The sequence below is a fragment of the Theropithecus gelada genome, chromosome 17, assembly GCF_003255815.1.
Source record: "Theropithecus gelada isolate Dixy chromosome 17, Tgel_1.0, whole genome shotgun sequence".
In the NCBI taxonomy this organism is placed as follows: Eukaryota; Metazoa; Chordata; class Mammalia; order Primates; family Cercopithecidae; genus Theropithecus; species Theropithecus gelada.
This window is the reverse complement of record NC_037685.1, coordinates 79,267,106-79,285,226: the sequence shown is the minus strand read 5'-3', so window position 1 is coordinate 79,285,226 and position 18,121 is coordinate 79,267,106. Positions and strand designations below refer to the sequence as shown.

Genomic DNA, 18,121 nt, shown 5'->3' with positions numbered 1-18,121 from the left:
CTTTTTTTTCTCCAATACACTCAGAGAAACAAGCAGAAACTGAACCACCAAAGTGTAAGTTAAGACTGTTAGTTCCACTATAGTTTCTTCAGCTCCCATTCACACATTGATAGCAAACTGGTAAGTATCAATAAGCGTAACACACACACACAAACAAAGAATGACATTACAGACCTCATTTTCTGAACAGATGATATATAACCTACCTAGAACTAAGTTTCTGGTCAAGTTCTCTGCTTAGATTATTGAGCTCAAAGCCCAAAAATTCTCCATCCAAGAAGGTATAACCATATAGGAAAGAAAACTGCCACCATACTCAAAGGGCTACTAATTGGCTTTTCTGCAAAATAGCTACAACTACTCTTGGAAACAAGGTTGAAAACCATTGAGTAAGGAGATTAATTCCTACAACTCAGATCCAATTACATGGATCAACAATATCAACTCCTTTTACCAAATATCACATGTGCTGTTTCAAAAAAGGAAATCACCAACAAACAAATGAGGTGACCTTTTTTTCCAGCTTTATGGAGGTACAATTGACAAATGAAAAAGTTTATATTTAAGGTGTTCAATGTGATATTTTGATATATCTATACAATAAGAAGTGATTACATCGGTCATTCCATATCCATGGTTTCACTTTCCAGTTTCAGTTTCCCATGGTCAACCATGGTTTGAAAATAGATGAGCAGAGTACCTATTTTGAGAGAAACAGACTACATTCACATAATTTTTATTACAGTATCTTGTCATAATTGTTCTATTTTCTTAGTTATTGTTACTAATCTCTTACTGTGGCTAATTTACAAATTAAACTTTAATACAGGTATATATGTTCAGGATAGGAAAAAACATAGTATATATAGGGTTCAGTACTATCTGTGGATTCAAGCATCTACTGAGGGTCTTGGAACATCCTCTGAGGATATGGGGGGCTACTGTACTACAGTTAAACTAATGAACATATCTATCACTTCGCATAGTCACCATTTTGTCTGTGTGTATGTGGTAAAGATACTTAAGATTTCTCTTAGTGAATTTCAAGAATACAAAACATTATTATTAACTATAATCAACCATGCTGTAAATTAAGTGTCCAGAACTACTACTTTTTTTGTTTTTGTTTTTGAGACAGGGTCTCATGACAGGGTCTCACTCTGTCACCCAGACTGGATTGCTGTGGCACAATAATAGTCACTGCAGCCTCAACCTCCTGGGTGCTCAAGCACTCCTCCTACCTCAGAGTCCCAAATAGCTGGGACTACAAGTACATGTCACCACCTGCAATTTTTTTTTTTTAATTTTTGGTAGAGATGGGGATCTCCCCATGTTGCCCAAGTTGGTCTCTAACTCTGGCCTCAAGCAATCCTCCTACCTTGGTCTCCAAACATGCTGGGATTATAGGTGTGAGCTGCCACATCTAACCCTTATTCATTTTATAACTGAAAGTTTGTACCCTTTGACAAACATCTCCACATTCTCCCCAGGCCCCCAACCCCTGCTAACCAACTTTTTACTGTTTGTATTTGACTTTTTAAAGATTCTACATGTAAATGAGATCATGCAGTATTTGTCTTTCTGTGTCTGACTAATACAACATAATGTCCTTTGGGTTCATCCATGTTGCAAATGGCAGGATTACCTACCTTTTTTAAGGCTAAATAAAATTCCATTATATATAACAGATAGTCCTTGACTTACAAAGGTTCAATTTGCAATTTTTCAACTTTACAATGGGTTTGTCATGATCTTAATGCAATTTTAACAAGATTTTTTGACATACAATGGGTTTATCAGTATATAACCCAATCATTAGTTTATCTATTCATCAAATGACAGACACTTAGGTTGTTTCCATATCTTTGCAACTGTGAATAATGCTGCAATGAACATGGGAGTGTAGGTATCTCGTCAACATACTGACTTCATTTCCTGTGGATATATACCAAAAGGTAGGATTGCTGAATCATGTGGCAGTTTGAGTTTTAATTTTTTGAGGAGCTTCCATACTGTTTTCCATAAAAGATGTACCAATTTACATTACCACTAACACTGAACAATAGTTCGCTTTTCTCCACATCCTCTCTAACATCTGTTATCTTCCGACTTTTTGAATAATAGCTATGAGTCCTCAGAGTCCTGAGGTGGTGCAGGGTATCACATGGTGAGAGAACTGAGCATGCTAAGATGTTAGCTCGGGATAAAGCCACTGATGCCACTCTCATGAAAACCAATGAATCCATGAATAGATTAATCCATTCATAAAGGCAGAGACCTCAGGACTCAATCACTTCTTAAAGTCCCCATCTTTAATACAACCATATTGGGAATTAAGTTTCAACATGAGTTTTAGAGGGGAAAAACATACAAACTGTAGCAGATGTCTTTTATTTCTTTTTCTTGCCTAATATTTCTGGCTAGATTTCCAGTACTATGTTGAATGCAAGTGGCAAAGTGAGTATCCTCGTCTTGATCCTGATCTTAGAGGAAAAGATTTTAGGTTTTCCCCATTGAGTATAATGTTAGCTGTGGGCTTATCACATATAACCTTTATTGTGCTGAGGTACATTCCTTTTATACGTAACTTGTTGAGAGTTTTCATCATGAAAGAATGTTAAATTTTGTCAAATTCTTTTTCTGAATCTATTAAGATGATCAATAATTTGTCCTTCATTCTGAAGTGGTATATTATATTTATAGATTTGCATATGTTGAACCATCCTTGCATCCCAGAGATAAATCCCATTTCATCATGATGTATGATCCCTTTAATGTGCTGTTGCTAATATTTTGTTGATGATTTTTGCACGTATGTTCATCAGGGATATTGACCTATAATTTTCTTTTCTTGTGATATCCTTGCCTGACTTTGGTATTAAGGCAATGCTAGCCTTGTTAAATGAGTTTGGAAGTGTTTCCTCCTATTCAAATTTTTGAAAAAGTTTGAGGATTGGTATTCTTCTTCAAATGTCTGGTAGAATTCACTAGTGAAGCCATCAGGTCCTAAGGCTTTTCTCTATTGGTAGATTTTTGATTACTGATTCAGCCTCCTTATTTGTTACTGATCATTCAGGTTTTATATTTCTTCATAATTCAGTATTAGCTGGTAGTATGTGGCAAAAAATATGTCTCCTTTAGGCCATCCAATTTGTTAGTATATAATTTGTTCACAGTAGTCTCAAGATTCTTTGTATTTCTGTGGTATCAGTCATAATGTCTCCTCTTTCATTCCTGATTTTATTTATTTGAATCTTCTTTTTTTCTTATTCTAGCTAAAAGTTTATCAATTTTGTTTATCTTTTCAAAAAAACAACTCTTCATTTTCTTGCTCTTTTCTTTGTTTTTCGAGTCTTTCATTTATTTCTGCTGTGATCTTTCTTATCCCCTTCCTTCTATTAACTTTGGGCTTATTTATTCTTTTTCTAGCTAGTTCCTAGAGATGTAAAGTTAGGTTACTTATCTGAAGTCCTACTATTTCCTTCATGTTGGTGTTTATCACTACAAAATCTCCTGTTAGAACTGTTTTGCTGCATTCCACAAATCTTGATGTGCTGTTTCCATTTTCATTTGTATCATATATATATTTTTTTAATTTCCATTTTGATTTCTTATTTGACTACTGGTTGTTCAGGAACATGTTTAGTTTTCACGTATTTGTGTATTTCCCAGTTTTCCTGTTATTTTTGCTTTCTAGTTTTATGCCATTGTGGTCAGAAAAGATGTTCGATATTATCTCAATCTTCTTAAATATATTAATACTTGTTTTATGGCCTAACATATGATTGATCCTGGAGAATGTTCCATGTATGCTCAAGTATAAAGGCATTCTTTCCATGGTAGTTGTCAAAATTGGTGTTTCTGAAGGACAGTGCTACTATTCCACCATCTTGCTGACATCAGCTGTCTAACCATTCTTATTCTACACCATGCTAAAAATTCTCTTAAACTGAAATTTCCATTTTGGGGAATATGTCCTGAGGAGGTACCAAGACAATAGAGGAAAGAAAGGGTCTTTCCAAAAGAGCAATGAGTTGGCATTGGAATAAGAGAATTCCAAGTTGAAAGAGAACTGAAAGAGATCATTAACCATTAAGTCTCGTGGTCTGGGAGTTTCTAGGGTTCCAAGTCATATAACGATAATCTGGCAAGTTTTCCAATACTTTTAAAAACCTATATGTTTACTTTCAACAAAGCTACAATAACTAAAATAGCAAATACTTTACCTTCGCTAAAATTCAGCGCAGTATAGTAACACAATTTACATGATGCTGATAAAAAGCACTAGTTGGTAGCTTTGTATATCTTGAATAAAACTAGGGAAAATAATTACTTAATAAACAAAGTTTGGTAGACAGTTTCCAAAACACAGATTCAATGTGGGCGAAAACTGATAATGGGTACCTGATGATTTTCAAGTACACTGTAATTCTGAATCAATCTGTCTTTAAAAATAGTTTTTAGAATTTGAGAATGCAATATCAAGATGCATATAAATGAGGTAAATTAAAAAAGGAACATAAATAGGAAAGTTTATTTTATATTCTTTGTTTGATAAAATAATTTACTGCAAAACTCTGCTAAATATCTAGGTCTCATAAACTCGATTAAATGTTTATAGTTGAATACATAAGAGACAGAAATAACTACCAATCTGAACATCAATAATTATGACTATCAGGCCTTTAAAATTATAATGTACATAAATAAGGAAAATTATAATGTATATAAATAAGGAAAAAATACTTCACTGACATTATAGCCATGTATTTCAAGACTACATCTGTTACATCTATATTATATTTGTACAGAATGTAGAGATATTTAAAGCACAGGAAAACAATTAGTTTTATTAAATTGAGACTTAAGATATCCTAACTCACCTGGAGCCTATAATAATCTCCACAACGATTTGAATCCTATGAGAGAGGTGTTACAGCAGTGTTTGATGTATCCTTCTTGTATCTACTTCTGACAGAAAGGACAAGAGTTAGGGCTTGACTCTTAACTGTTGGGAGCTGGGGGTGGGGAAAGTTAAAAGAAATACCTTGTAGCTATTTTCTATATCTAATTATTTATATCCCAACTTGTATTAGAAAGATTTCTAAAATCTTAAAAAAACAAGGCGGCGGGGAAAATGGCTGACTAGAAGGCGGGAGAGGAGAAGCCCGAAAAGTCGCAACGAGCTGGAGCTGCCGGAGTAGTGGAGAGGAAAGTTCCAGTCGCAGCGCTGAGAAGCGATCAGCTGAAGAAGAAGCTGCAGACCTCCAACAAAGCCTGCAAAGATCTCCAACTTTGGATTTGCCATAGGTAGTCAGACGACAAAGAAAACATCACCCATATCCATCAAACTTGGATCAAGTAACCCTAAAGAAAGTATTTCAACTCTTGCTCCAAAAACTCTTTCGGTAGCAGCAGCTTTTAATGAAGATGAAGAGAGTGAACCAGAGGAAAGGCCTCCAGAAGCAAAGATGAGGATGAAGAATATTGGAAGGGATACATCAACAGCGGCTGGACTAAACTCCTTCAATAAAGGAAAGCATGCGTTTTCTGATAACCAGAAGCTATGGGAGCGAAATATAAAATCTCATCTTGGAAATGTCCATGACCAAGACAATTAAATGATGTTTTGAAATTGGGGTGTGGGGTAGGTATAAAGTTAAAAGGAACAGTTTCCTTTTTTTAAGAATGGTGTAAGACTATCTTTGGAGCTGCTTTTTTTTTTTTTCTTTTTCATCTTTTTGAAAGATTGAGTGGTGTACTAATAAATGAGAGTTTGAAATTAGAGGTAATTTATGTTTAATATACAGATTTCAAGCCATTTGCTAATTTGGTAGTTTTGTGTAATTAGTTTCCCAAGTTTACAGGTAATAAAGAAATCAGAAATGGTACCTTTTTAAGAATTGCCTATTTTTTTAGACACAACTATTAGCACATTAAGAGGGAAGCAAAAAGTTATTGTCCATTTAAAGCTGCAAGCGGTTACTCTCTTAACTCCCTTATTACCTAAACTTGTCTGGCTCCCAGGAACAGCCTTATAGAGAGAGGGAGTATTGTATTGGGAGGAAAATGTTACTGAACTATTCACTGAAAGTAAATTTAGATAAAATTAAAATACAGCTTTTTTCTTTATGGGTATTTGTTTTCTTTCAAGTCATCATAAACTAGGTATGGCATTGCTATCAGTGGATACAGACGCTTAGCTCTTAAAATAATTTTTTATATGTAAACTGTTGAATATTTGAAATAGCCCACTTCACCTTAATGGGTCTTATGTATCTTCATTAGTCTTCAGAGAAAAATCATTTGCTACCAACGTAAATCAGTATTTTGAATGTGCTTCTCTTGTTTTTTGTTTATTAGTTAGGTCCTGTAAGCATTTCCACCAGAACTTGAGGCAAATCATAAGAAAGCTGTTTCTTTTAAAATACAAACCACCACCAAAACTTTAAATGTACACATTGCTTAAGTATTTGGTTGCTTTTCTTTTTTAAAAGGTATAAACACCAAAAAAAAAAAAAAAAATTAACATTGTATGAAGATGGAAAACAAGATTCACTTTCTGTAACTTTGTCTAAGGATTTAAATTACTAACTTGTTAAATGCAATTTGAATTGAACTTAACTACTGGCTTTCTTACTAGTAAAATTATATGGTTTATTTTAAATGTATACATATTGACCTCTCAAAAAGCACATTTTAGATACTGAAATAGAAGGAAAGAAAATGCATCTTCCAACATTTTTTGGAATCTCACCACACATACTTTGTTAATTTTGGGGGTTTTTTTTTTTCATATTTTTGTATTGTATATGAACTTTTTTTCTAATGTGACAAACACATCTTTAAAAGCACAGCCACAGACAAAAAAAAAAAAAAAATACAGTATAAAAATTTCCTTGAAAACTACTACTACAACATTGTATTTGAAGGCAGCTTCAGACTGTTTTATTGGTGGTAACTGCTCGCTGAGCTCTTTTAGTCGGTAATAACTCAGAGAAGCAGCCTGTGTATATTCCTAACACTTTGTTCACTAGTATTTAAGTTCAGAATAAGCCCCAGGTAAAACGATGGAAATGTATATAGAACTCTTAGTTCTTACATGATTTAATTATATCAAGATACATGAATTTAACTCACTTTAATGTAGGCAAACTATCCATTTTTGTCCATTTTCCTGTTTGTTAAAATAACATACCTCTTCTCATATTCTTTTCTTGACCCAAATGAAATATCAACCTAACGTCAAGCTAGGAGAGAGAAACGACTGAGATGAATGTCTTTACGAAAATGCCAATAAATTTGTCAAACTCAAAAACAAACAAAAAAAAGACCAAAAAAATCCAAAATAAGTGGGTAAAGGAAGTCAGCAATTTTTCTTTTTTAAATCCATTGAGATACGGAGGGTAAAAAAAGAAATTGGGCATTTTTATGGAAGACAGTTTTGGATACTGTTTGCTAAATGCCTACTAAGCACCAAACACTATTCTAACTACTAGAAATATATATCAGTGAACAAAACAAAATTCCTGTTTCCTGGAGCAGAGGGAAAAAGATAGTAACCAGAAAGCAGTATAAATAGGTAAACGATATACTATGCCAGAAAAAGAATAGAGTGCAATGGATAGAGAAGTTCAGGGAGAAGTAGGAGCAGGTTACATTATTAAGCAGAGTGGTCACCATAGGCCTCTTTGGTAAGGTGAGATTTGAGCAGAGACTATTGTATGAGCAAAGACTTCATTCTACGAGCAAATTTAAAATTTTTAAATGTGAATACCTTCTGACCTAGCAGTTCTACTTCGAGGAATCTACACTATAAAAGTACTCTCATTTGTGCATGAAAATGCATATATAAGGATAATTCACCACAACGGTTTGTAGTATCACACATTCAAAAACAAACTAAATGTCTCTCAACAATGAAATTCATAAATAAATTATGATATACCCAAAAATAAAAAATATATCCACTAAAAGCATTAAGCTAAATACAGAGGAAGATGTGCTCTTCAAGATATATTGCTAAATGAAAAAAGCAAGATATAGAATAATGCAAAACTAGAAACTTTTACTAGTTGCCTCTGAAGAGAAGTGGGTGACTTAGGGATAGGAATAAGAGACTTTTTACTGTTTATACTTTTCTTTCTTTTGAATCTTGAACCATGTGAATCTAATGCCTATTCCAAAATTACTGACGATGACTTGTTAAAAGGTGTAGGTAAGTAAGACTTCAATTGGGTAAAATTAAAATCCTTGTGTATATGCTAGAGGAAGGAAAAACTGGAGGGACAAAGTAAGCAAAAACTATCAGTGGTCATTTCTATGGCTATAACTAGGAATAGAAAGAGAGAAATGTTTTTCAGGGACATGGATGGACCTGGAGGCCATTATCCTTAGCAAACTAACGCAGGAACAGAAAACCAAATGCTGCATGTTCTCACTTATAAGTAAGAGTTAGATAATGAGAACACACGGACACACAGAGGGGAACAACACACACTGGGACCTATCAGAGGGGGGAGGGTGGGAGAGGACACGGATTAGGACAAACAACTAGTAGGTATTAGACTTCATTCCTGGGCAATGAAATAATCTGTACGACAAACCCCCATGATATAAGTTTACCTATGTAACAAAAGTGCACATGTACCCCTGAACTTAAAAGTTAAAAAAAAAAAAAAAATCCCATGCAATGAGATACTACTCAGTAATGAGAATAAATAAATTGTTGATGCATATGCCAACATGAATGAAGTTCCAAATAATTATGTTAAAATAGTAAAAAAAAAAAAAAAAAAAAAAAAGTTCAACCTCTTGTGACAATGTAAATTAGTAGAGCCACTATAGAAGAATAGTATGGAGGTTCATCAAAAAAATAAGAATAAAACTACCATATGATATAGTAATCCACTACTGGGTATATATCCAACAGAAATAAAATCAGCATATCAAAGAGATATCTGCATTCCCATGTTGAATGCAGCATTTTTCCCAACAGCCAAGACATGGAATTAACCTGAATGCCCATTAATGGATGCATCGATAAAGAAAATGTGGTACATATAAACAACAGAATGTTATTCAGCCATAAAATAGAATGAAATGCTGTCATTTGGAACCAGAGAACATCATGTTAAGTGAAATAAGCCAGGCACAGAAGGACAAATACCACAGGTTCTCACTTATATGCAAGAGCTTAAAAAAAAATTGAACTCATGGAGACAGAGTAGAATGATGATTACCAGAAGCTGTGAAGGGTAGTGGGGATGGGAGGATAAAAGAGGAGCTGGTTAATGGGTACAAAAAGACAGTTTTATAGAAGGAACAAGATCTAGTGCTCTATGGAAACACAATATAGTCACCATACAGTGACTATAGTTAACAATAATTTATTGTACATTTCAAAATAACTAAAAGATTAGAATTGGAATGCTCCTAACACAAATAAATGATAAAAGCTTAAAGTGATGGATACTCCAACTACCATGATTTGATCATTACACATTATACGCTTGTATCAAAATATCACATATACCCCGTAAATATGTACACCTATTATGCCTCCATAATAATTAAATATAAAAAATTTTAAAGTAAAAAAAGAGAGCAACAGAGACCCGCTCTTTATTACTATAAAGTGTGATTTATGTTAAAACAAGTCTATTTATTTACTTATTATTGTGAAAGTAAAATATAGAAAGGTGAAAAAAATGACAAGAAAAATGTTAGTATCCCCCAAAATGCATGCTATCATGAAAGCTGGCAGTTAAAACAGTAACAAACAATTATAAGATTCATAGTATCTATAAGGTTAAATTAAATTAATTAGTTAGCTTCTCAAAAAAAGCTTAATGGGTCTTGAACCAAAGATTTCTTCCATGGTTCCTCATGAAGAAGAAAACGCACTGCAGTAAATAATATTGGCCAAGAGTGAAAACTTTTATGAAGTCAAAGGCTTTAAGAACAAGCAATTCTAAAAATAGGCAGTACAATTATATATAAGATATATCTGGCTATTTCATGATGAAAGTTCATGATGATGAACTTTAATAGAGTTATCCAATACACACATTAAGTATAAACATTAGATAGTGAAAAAATAGGGAAAACTTCTTTGATTAAAATTTTTTAGAGAATAGAGAAATTGAGAAAAATCAATAAAACCAGAAAAAAACTTTAAATCACCAACATTGAGAAACTTTTAGTTAGACTAACCAAGACAAAAGGGAGAAGGCTAAAATCAGGAATGAAATAAAAAAATTACTACCAATCTTACAGAAATAAAAAGGATTATAATGGCAATGCCATGAACAATTATTTGCCAATGAACTAGATAACTTAGATGAGGTAGACAAATTCCTAGAAAAATAAACTACAAAAACCGATTCAAAAAGAAACTGACAAACTGAATAAACCTGTAACAAGTAAAATGACTGAATTAGTAATTTCGAAACTTTCCACAGAGAAAAGTCCAGGCCCAGATGGCATCACTGATGAATTCTACCAAATACTTAAAGAAGAATTAATATCTATTCTTCACAAACTGCCCCATCAAAACAGAAGAGGAGGGAACACTTCCCAGTCCATTCTGTGAAAGGCCAGTATTATCTTGATACTAAAATCAGACAAAGACATCACAAGGAAAAAAACTAAAGACCAAAATTTCTTATAAATACACATATAGAAATCCTCAAAAAAAAATAAGCAAACCAAATCTAGCAACGTATCAAAAGGATTATACATCGTGACCAAGTGGGACTTATTCCACAGATGCAATGTTGGTTTAACACCTGAAAATCAACTAATATAGTACACCATTTCAATAAAGAACAAAAACTACATTATTATATCAATAGAAGCAGAAAAATCATTTGACAAAATCCAACACCCTTTCATAACAAAACACTCAACACCCTGTAAATAAAAAATTCTTCAGCTGACGAAAGGCATCTACAAAAACCCCACAGCTAACATCTACTTAATGGTGAAAAACTGGATGGTCTCCCACTAAGATCCAGGAAAAGACAACAATGTCCTTCTCATCATTCTATTCAACATTCTATTGGAGATTTTAGACAAAGCAATTAGGCAAGAAAAAGAAATAAAAGGTATCCAGATTTTAAAAGAAGAAGTAAAACTATCTCTATTTGCAAATGACATTATTTTACATATGGAAAATCCTAAGGAATTCACTAAGAAACTATTGAAGCTAATAAACTAGTTCACCAAGTTTTCAGAGTACAAAATCAACATACAAAAATCACCTGTATTTCTATATACAGCTAAGTAATATGGAAACAACCTATGTGTCTGTCAACAGTCAAGTGGATAAACAAAATGTAATATATATAAACAATGGACTATTATTCAGTCATAAAAAGAAAAGTGATCCTGTCACTTGCCATAACACAGGTGGACGTGGAGGCCATTACGCTAAATGAAATAAGCAGACACAGAAAGAAAATTATTGCATGATCTCATTTACATGTGGAATCTAAAAATAGGGGGTGTCACCAAAAACAAATGCAACAAAAACAAAACTAAGTAAATGGGACTTAAACTAAAAAGTTTCTGCATAGCAAAAGAAATAATTAACAGAGTAAACACACAACCCACACAATGGGAGAAAAATATTTACAAACTGTACATCCAACAAAGGATCCAGAATCTACAAGAAACTCAAGAAAATCAGCAAGGAGAAAACAAATAATCCCGTTAAAAAGTGGACAAACTAGGTGAATGGATTGGTTTTTTTGTTTTTGGTTTTGCAACACAGTTTCACTCCTGTCGTCCAGGCTGGAGTGCAATGGCGCAATCTTGGCTCACTGCAACCTCCGCCTCCTGGGTTCATGTCATTCTCCTGCCTCAGTCTAGAGAGTAGCTGGGATTACAGGCGCATGCCACTACGCCCAGCTAATTTTTGAATTTTTAGTAGACACAGAGTTTCACCATATTAGCCAGGCTGGTCTCGAACTCCTGACCTCAGGTGATCCACCCGCCTTGGCTTCCGAAAGTGCTAGGATTACAGACGTGAGCCACCGCGCCCGGCCGAACGGACATTTTTCAAAAGAAGATACACAAATGGCCAACAAACACGAAAAATACTCAACATCACCAATCACAAGGGAAATACCAATTAAAACCATAATGAGATACCACCTTATCACAGTCAGAATTAGCCTTATTAAAAAGTCAAAAAAGGGTGCGGGGCGGCGGCAGCGGCGTGCGCGGAGGCGGGGCCCGGGCGGAGGGCCTTGCGCCTCGTCACAGCGCCGGGGGCTGAGGTGGACTTGGAGGCCATTATGCTAAATGAAATAAGCAGACATGGAAAGAAAATTATTGCATGATCTCATTTATATGTGGAACATAAAAAAGGGGGTGTCACCAAAAGCAAATGCAACAAAAACAAAACTAAGTAAATGGGCCAGCCCGGGAGACCCCGGCCCGCCGCCTCACCGCTGGAGGACGAAAGCGCAGGCAGGGTCCCGGCGGCGCGTGGCAGGGGGCCGGGCCGAGTCAAAAGTCTATTTAAAAAGCGGTTAGAGGATGCCTCGGAGTGATAAAGACCTGATCCCTGGGGCGTTTGGGGACACTGGCTGCAGTTTCATCACAGTCGATCTGGACGTAAAGAGAATTTCAAGAGTTTGTTGGTCAGGTCAAGAATAAATCTATGCGTGATGTCGTCCTGATCCTGGGTTTATAGTCGTCGTCCTTTTTAAACTGCAAAGGAGCATTTGCAGGCTTTATCTCATGGGCACCGCTTGCCAACCTTTTTTTTAATTTCTATTTTTTATTTTTTATTTTTTTGAGACGGAGTCTCGCTCTGTCACCCAGGCAGGAGAACGGTGGCGCGACCTCGGCTCACTGCAAGCTCCACCTCTCGGCTTCAAGCGATTCTCCAGCCTCAGCCTCACGAGTAGCTGGGACTACAGGCTCACACCACCATGCCGGCTAATTTTCGTATTATTAGTAGAGACAGGTTTTCACTGTGTTGGCCAGGCTGGTCTCAAACTCCCGACCTCGCGATCCGCCCGCCTCGGCCTCCCAAAGTGCTGTGATTACAGGCGTGAGCCACTGCACCCAGCCGCCAACCTTTTGAGGACATGAAGCTGGCAGAAAAATAAAGCGTCGTCCCTCTGCGCGTCCCTCCTCGTCTGCTAGAACGTTTCTCAGGAATGCTCCTCCAGGGATTGCTCCCCAGTCCTAATGGGAGGCCTTTGGTCCACCACGGAGCTTTAGGTTCCCCGGGTGCTTCTCGGAGGCTGACGAGGGCGTGGAGAACGTGTCGGTGAGCGCACTGGTGCAGCACGCTGCAGCGCAACGGGGCTGCTCGGGGCACCAGCAATGAGCGCGCTGCACTGAGAGGCCACGGGGCAGACGCCAAGCCAGCTGCCAAGCCCACCGTGCACAAGGAGTAGCCCGTATTGCCTGCCTGTGGTCTTGTTGCTGACTTTGACCCCACGGGGGAGGAGGAAACTGCAGACTTTGGCCCGTTGGTGCTAGATTAAGACAATGACGATTCCATGGACCGGAACATTGGGGAAGCCATCCAGGAGTACCTGAAGGCAAAGACTGGAGCCGCACAGGCAGGGGCTGGCAGGGGCGAATCAGGCGCAGCCCAGCCTTCCAGGGCCGCAGGCAGTGGCAGTAGATGTAAGCCAGAACCATCTCACGGCAGTGCCCCGACTTCCGTATGTCCCCCTGAAACTTGTACCTGGCTCAGGTGGTGGCCCTGGCAGCCCGGTGAGATCCAGTGAGGACTAGGGTTCCGCCTCCCCCGGCAGCGCGAGCAGCAACCACTCCTTTCAGCAGAGCATTAAGGCGGAAATAGAATAGTTTCTGAATGAGAAGAGACAGCATGCGAACCAAAAATGTGATGGGTCAATAGATAAAAAACCAGACCCAAACGAAAATTCGACCAAGTCACTCTTGAAATCCCACCAAGAGTCAGCGGCAAAGGTGGCGCATCGGCAGGGTCTGATGGGCGCCCATAAGGAGTTCGCCTTTTGCAAACCTCCCGGGTTAGCAAAGGCGAACGTGCAGCCCTGAAGCCTCAAGTCCAAGGTCACGACCAAGCAGGAGAACAAGGGCAGCCCAAAGCCAGCAGCCCCTTGCCGCCCTTCAGAAGCACCACAGAATAAAAGTGGGGTCAAGAGGAGCGCCAGTGCCCTGAGAAGGGGAAAGCGAGTCATGAGCTCGGCACAGGCGCCCGAAGCGTCCGACTGCAGCAGCAACGACGGCACTAAGGAGGCCCTCCAGGTGTACTAGCTGCAGAAAACACGCAAGGAGGCCAACGGGGACCTGCCCCAGAGGGCCCAGCTCCAGGAGGAGAGAGGACGCCTGACCCTTCCGCACTACAGCACAAGCAGCGCCACAAAAAGTGCCTTGCGCGAGACCCACAGAAAAACACCCAGCTAGAGGAAGCCAGTGGCCACCAAGGCCACAGACCCTTGCCCGGGACGCCTGGACGCTGAGCATTCCCCACAAGCTCCCGAAGAAAACCAAAGCTCCGCCTCCAGCGAGCCCGGCTTCCAGGAGCGAGTTTGTAGAACGGTCCTCGTGCCAGGCAGACATGTCCGCTGAAGTGACGTGCGCGGAAGCAATCTTGGGCATTTCCAAGACTAGCCTGCCAGACCCGTGTAAGGCAGCAACAGGTCCCTGTCTGCAAGCCCACTCTTCTACTCCCCGAACGTGCCTTCCCACTCTGACGGCGACAGTAGCTCCGTGGACAGCGACGACAGCATCAATCAGGAAATCCAGACGTTTTGAACCTCAAGGCACATTCGGGGAGTTTGCTGACCAGAGGTGAGAGCTGCTCGCAGGCTGCCCAGGGCCCACTTTCACCGCCTGGCCCCAACAGCCAGACCAGTGGCCCCAAGGCCCCTCTCTCTAAAACACCGGACCCACCTCTGAGCTGCAAAAGGAAACGTAGAGGCGGCGGCCACGCCGTGAGGCCATCCACGCCCAAGAAAACGCGGGAGGTGGTGAAAGATGGTGGCCAGAATGCCGACCACAGCCAGGTGTGAGCCGAGCCGGGCCATGAGAGGCGGGACCTGCCCGTCCAGGGCAAAGCCAACGAGGTCCTGGGAGGGGAGGGCGCAGCCAGGGGGCCCGGCGACACTCGCATGACGCAGGGCCAGGGTAAGACAGATGAAGCGAGGCGTCTGGACGACAAGGAGAGCTCCAAAGACAAGAGCAGCTCCCTGGACAGTGACGAGGACCTGGACACGGCCATCAGGGACTTAAGGTCCAAGTGAAAGCTCAAGAAGCGTTGCAAGGAGCCCAGGGCTGCGTGCAGGAAGAAGTTCAGGTTCAGCACTGCCCAGACGCACTTCCTGGAGCAGCTGGGCGGGCTCTGGAGAGACTGGAAAGACCGAAGCCCGCCAGTGCTTAATAGCTGACTCTCCAAGTCCACGAGAGACAGCGGCGAGGGCCCAGGGAAGAAACCTCCCAGTGTCTGTGGCAGTAATGGCAGAGAGGAAGAAGCAGGAGGGCGACAGGAGCCAGGACACGGCCCCAGCCTTCCGAGTGAGGGGACCCGCCTCTGCCTCCACCTCTGAAGGGAATCCATTCCCCAGGGAATGCCAGGGCCCAGCTCCCAGCCCCGGCTCGCTGTCTCACGACAGCAGTTCAGTGCACAGTGACGATAGCATCGAACTGTAGATTACTAAGTTTTTGGCGGAAAAGGCCAAGGAGTCTGAGCAGTTCAGAAGTTCAGGCAGAGGGCCCTGCTGCTTTCGGGACTGGGGGCTCATTCAGGCCAGACTTGCTGGGCAGTAAGGAGCCGGCCCCACCGCGTGGCGTGTGCACGCAGAGCCAGAGGGCCAGGGGGTCCTACAGCCAGCAGAAGGGCCGTGAGGTGCAGAAAGCGCTGGAGCACAGGGCGCAGCCGGCCTGTTCAGCCAGGGCGGGCAGGGGCTCCCCGCTGCTCCGGCCCAAGGGGATCCAGCACCACCGAGGAGCACCAGTGGCAGTGTCTCCGCCAAGGGGCTCTCAGAGAGCAGGAGAAATGTTTACATTCAGAAAGACCAGAGCTCACAAGGGGCCGAGAATGCTGCCAAAAGTGCTTTTGGTCAGCTGCCCAGCAGTGCCACAGCGGGCACCGAGGCAAGAGGTGCTGGGGGGACCTTTCACTTGGGCTGCGGGAGCCGGGGCTTCCTCACCCCCAGCCAGGAAGCTGAGGGACTCTGGAGCCCAGATCGACGACACCCTGCCCTGGAGCGACTTCACCCTCCGGAGCCTGTGGGCTGCGCTCCGAAGGTAGAGATGCGGAGTAGAGGCGGGGCGTCGGGAGCGGAAAAACCAAGGGTTCCGAGGGCCCCGCCCAGGGCCTGCCCAGCCTACCTCTTGAGGGCTTCTCCCCGTGCGGTCCACCCAGCTCTTCCATTTTGGAAAGGGTGTCTCCCGGGGGTGCAGGCAGGCCGGTCTCTTCAGCCCCCACATGAGGCTGCCTCTGCAGGGCGCGTCCTTCTCGGCCTTCAGGGAGGCCCAGGCCGAGCCCAGCCCTGTCTTTGGAAGCCCACACTTGCTGGCGAAGAAGGACGGCGGGCCCTGGCCAAGCCGGAAGGCACAGACAGGGCTGAGTTTGCCCGACAGGAGGAACTCGGGCTTAGAGGAAAGTATTTTAGACCTGAGGTATTGACGAAGGGTCACCGATAGGGACGACCAGGACCAGGACGCCTTGGACGGGGACGCCTTGGGCAGTGACTTCAGCGACACTCCGCGCACGGAGAACAGTGGCAGCAGCTCAGCAATGAAGGTCTAAGCCCTCGAGTTGTGGGTTCGTGTCCCGGTTTCCGTGCATTTGTGGAAAGGGGCATATCTGTGCGTGTATCCGTGTGTATGTGTGACGGTTCTGTGGTTGCAGGGAGGGGAAACAGGAGTCCCTTATACATAGCCCTGTATAGACGTACACCAACATGAAACAATGCTTTTATTTAACAGATGTGTCCTGGTAAATATGATTTTTGTAGCTATCTGTAAATTATTTAAAGTGAGGTAAAAAATATTTTTAGAAAATACTGTTGTTCAGTTTTGTAGGGTGTTTCTAACTGCAGTTTTCTGTGTTCTGCATACAAGTCTTAGATTAGAAAACATTTGGTTCTTATCATCGCAGCCAAGTTCACAGACTCTGATGTTTTTTGGTTGTTTGCTGGTGACAATGTCCATCGGTGGCAGCAGTGGTAGCCTGAGGAAGGCCAAGCTACCCTCCCCGGGAATCTCTCAGATGCCCCAAGGTATCTGTCGGGAAGCTCGCGGGACAGCATTTTTTATACAGAGGACATCCCTGCCCCCTTGCCGCCCCCTGGTCCTTGGAGGCCAGAGCACATTTGAAAACTGCAGTCACAGCCGTCCCCTGAAAAACGATTTGAAGCACAATGGCCAGCAAGCACGTGAGGGCTCCCTGTTGCATGTGAAATCCCCCGCGGATGTCAGTAGCAGCTGCTCTGCAGCTCAGCCCTGGGCCTGGGTGGATTCATGTCCAATCTTTTTCAATCACTAGATGATTCTAACGTCTAAATAAACCCCTTTTTGTATGGAAAATGAAGTAAAAAAAAAAATAGATGTTGGTGAGGATGCAGTGAAAAGGGAATGCTTATACACTGTTGGTGGAAATGTAAATTAGCACAACCTCTATGGAAAATAGTATGAGGATTTCTCAAAGAACTAGAAGCAGCAACCATTCGATCCAGCAATCCCACTACTGGGTATCTACCCAAAATAAAAGAAGTCATAATATCAAAAAGAGACCTCCACTTGTTTACTGCAGCATCATAATTCACAGCTGCAAAAGTATGGAATCAACCTAAGTTCCCATCAACTGATTAGTGGATAAAGAAAGTGTGGTATATATCTCAACAAACTAGGCATTGAAGGAACATACTTCAAAATAAGAAGAGCCATCTATGACAAATCCACAGCCAACATCATACTTAAGAGGCAAAAGTTGAAAGTGTTCCCCTTGAAAGGCAAAACAAAACAAGGATGCTCTCTCACCACTCCTATTCAACATAGTATTGGAAGTCCTACCCACAACAATCAGACAAGAGAAGGAAATAAAGAGCATCCAAATAGGAAAAAAGGAAATCAAACTATTCCTGTTTGCAGATGATGATTCTAT

The 18,121-nt window shown here is 41.0% G+C and overlaps 1 protein-coding gene and 2 pseudogenes across 1 annotated transcript in view; 2 read left to right on the top strand and 1 right to left on the bottom strand.

The window, feature by feature from the left end:
- RB1 (RB transcriptional corepressor 1) overlaps window positions 1–18,121 on the bottom strand; it is a 170,860-nt gene that overhangs the window by 141,335 nt on the left and 11,404 nt on the right. The gene's annotated exons all lie outside the window — the stretch shown is intronic.
- LOC112610756 lies at window positions 5,138–5,621 on the top strand (annotated as a pseudogene).
- LOC112611128 lies at window positions 12,420–16,765 on the top strand (annotated as a pseudogene).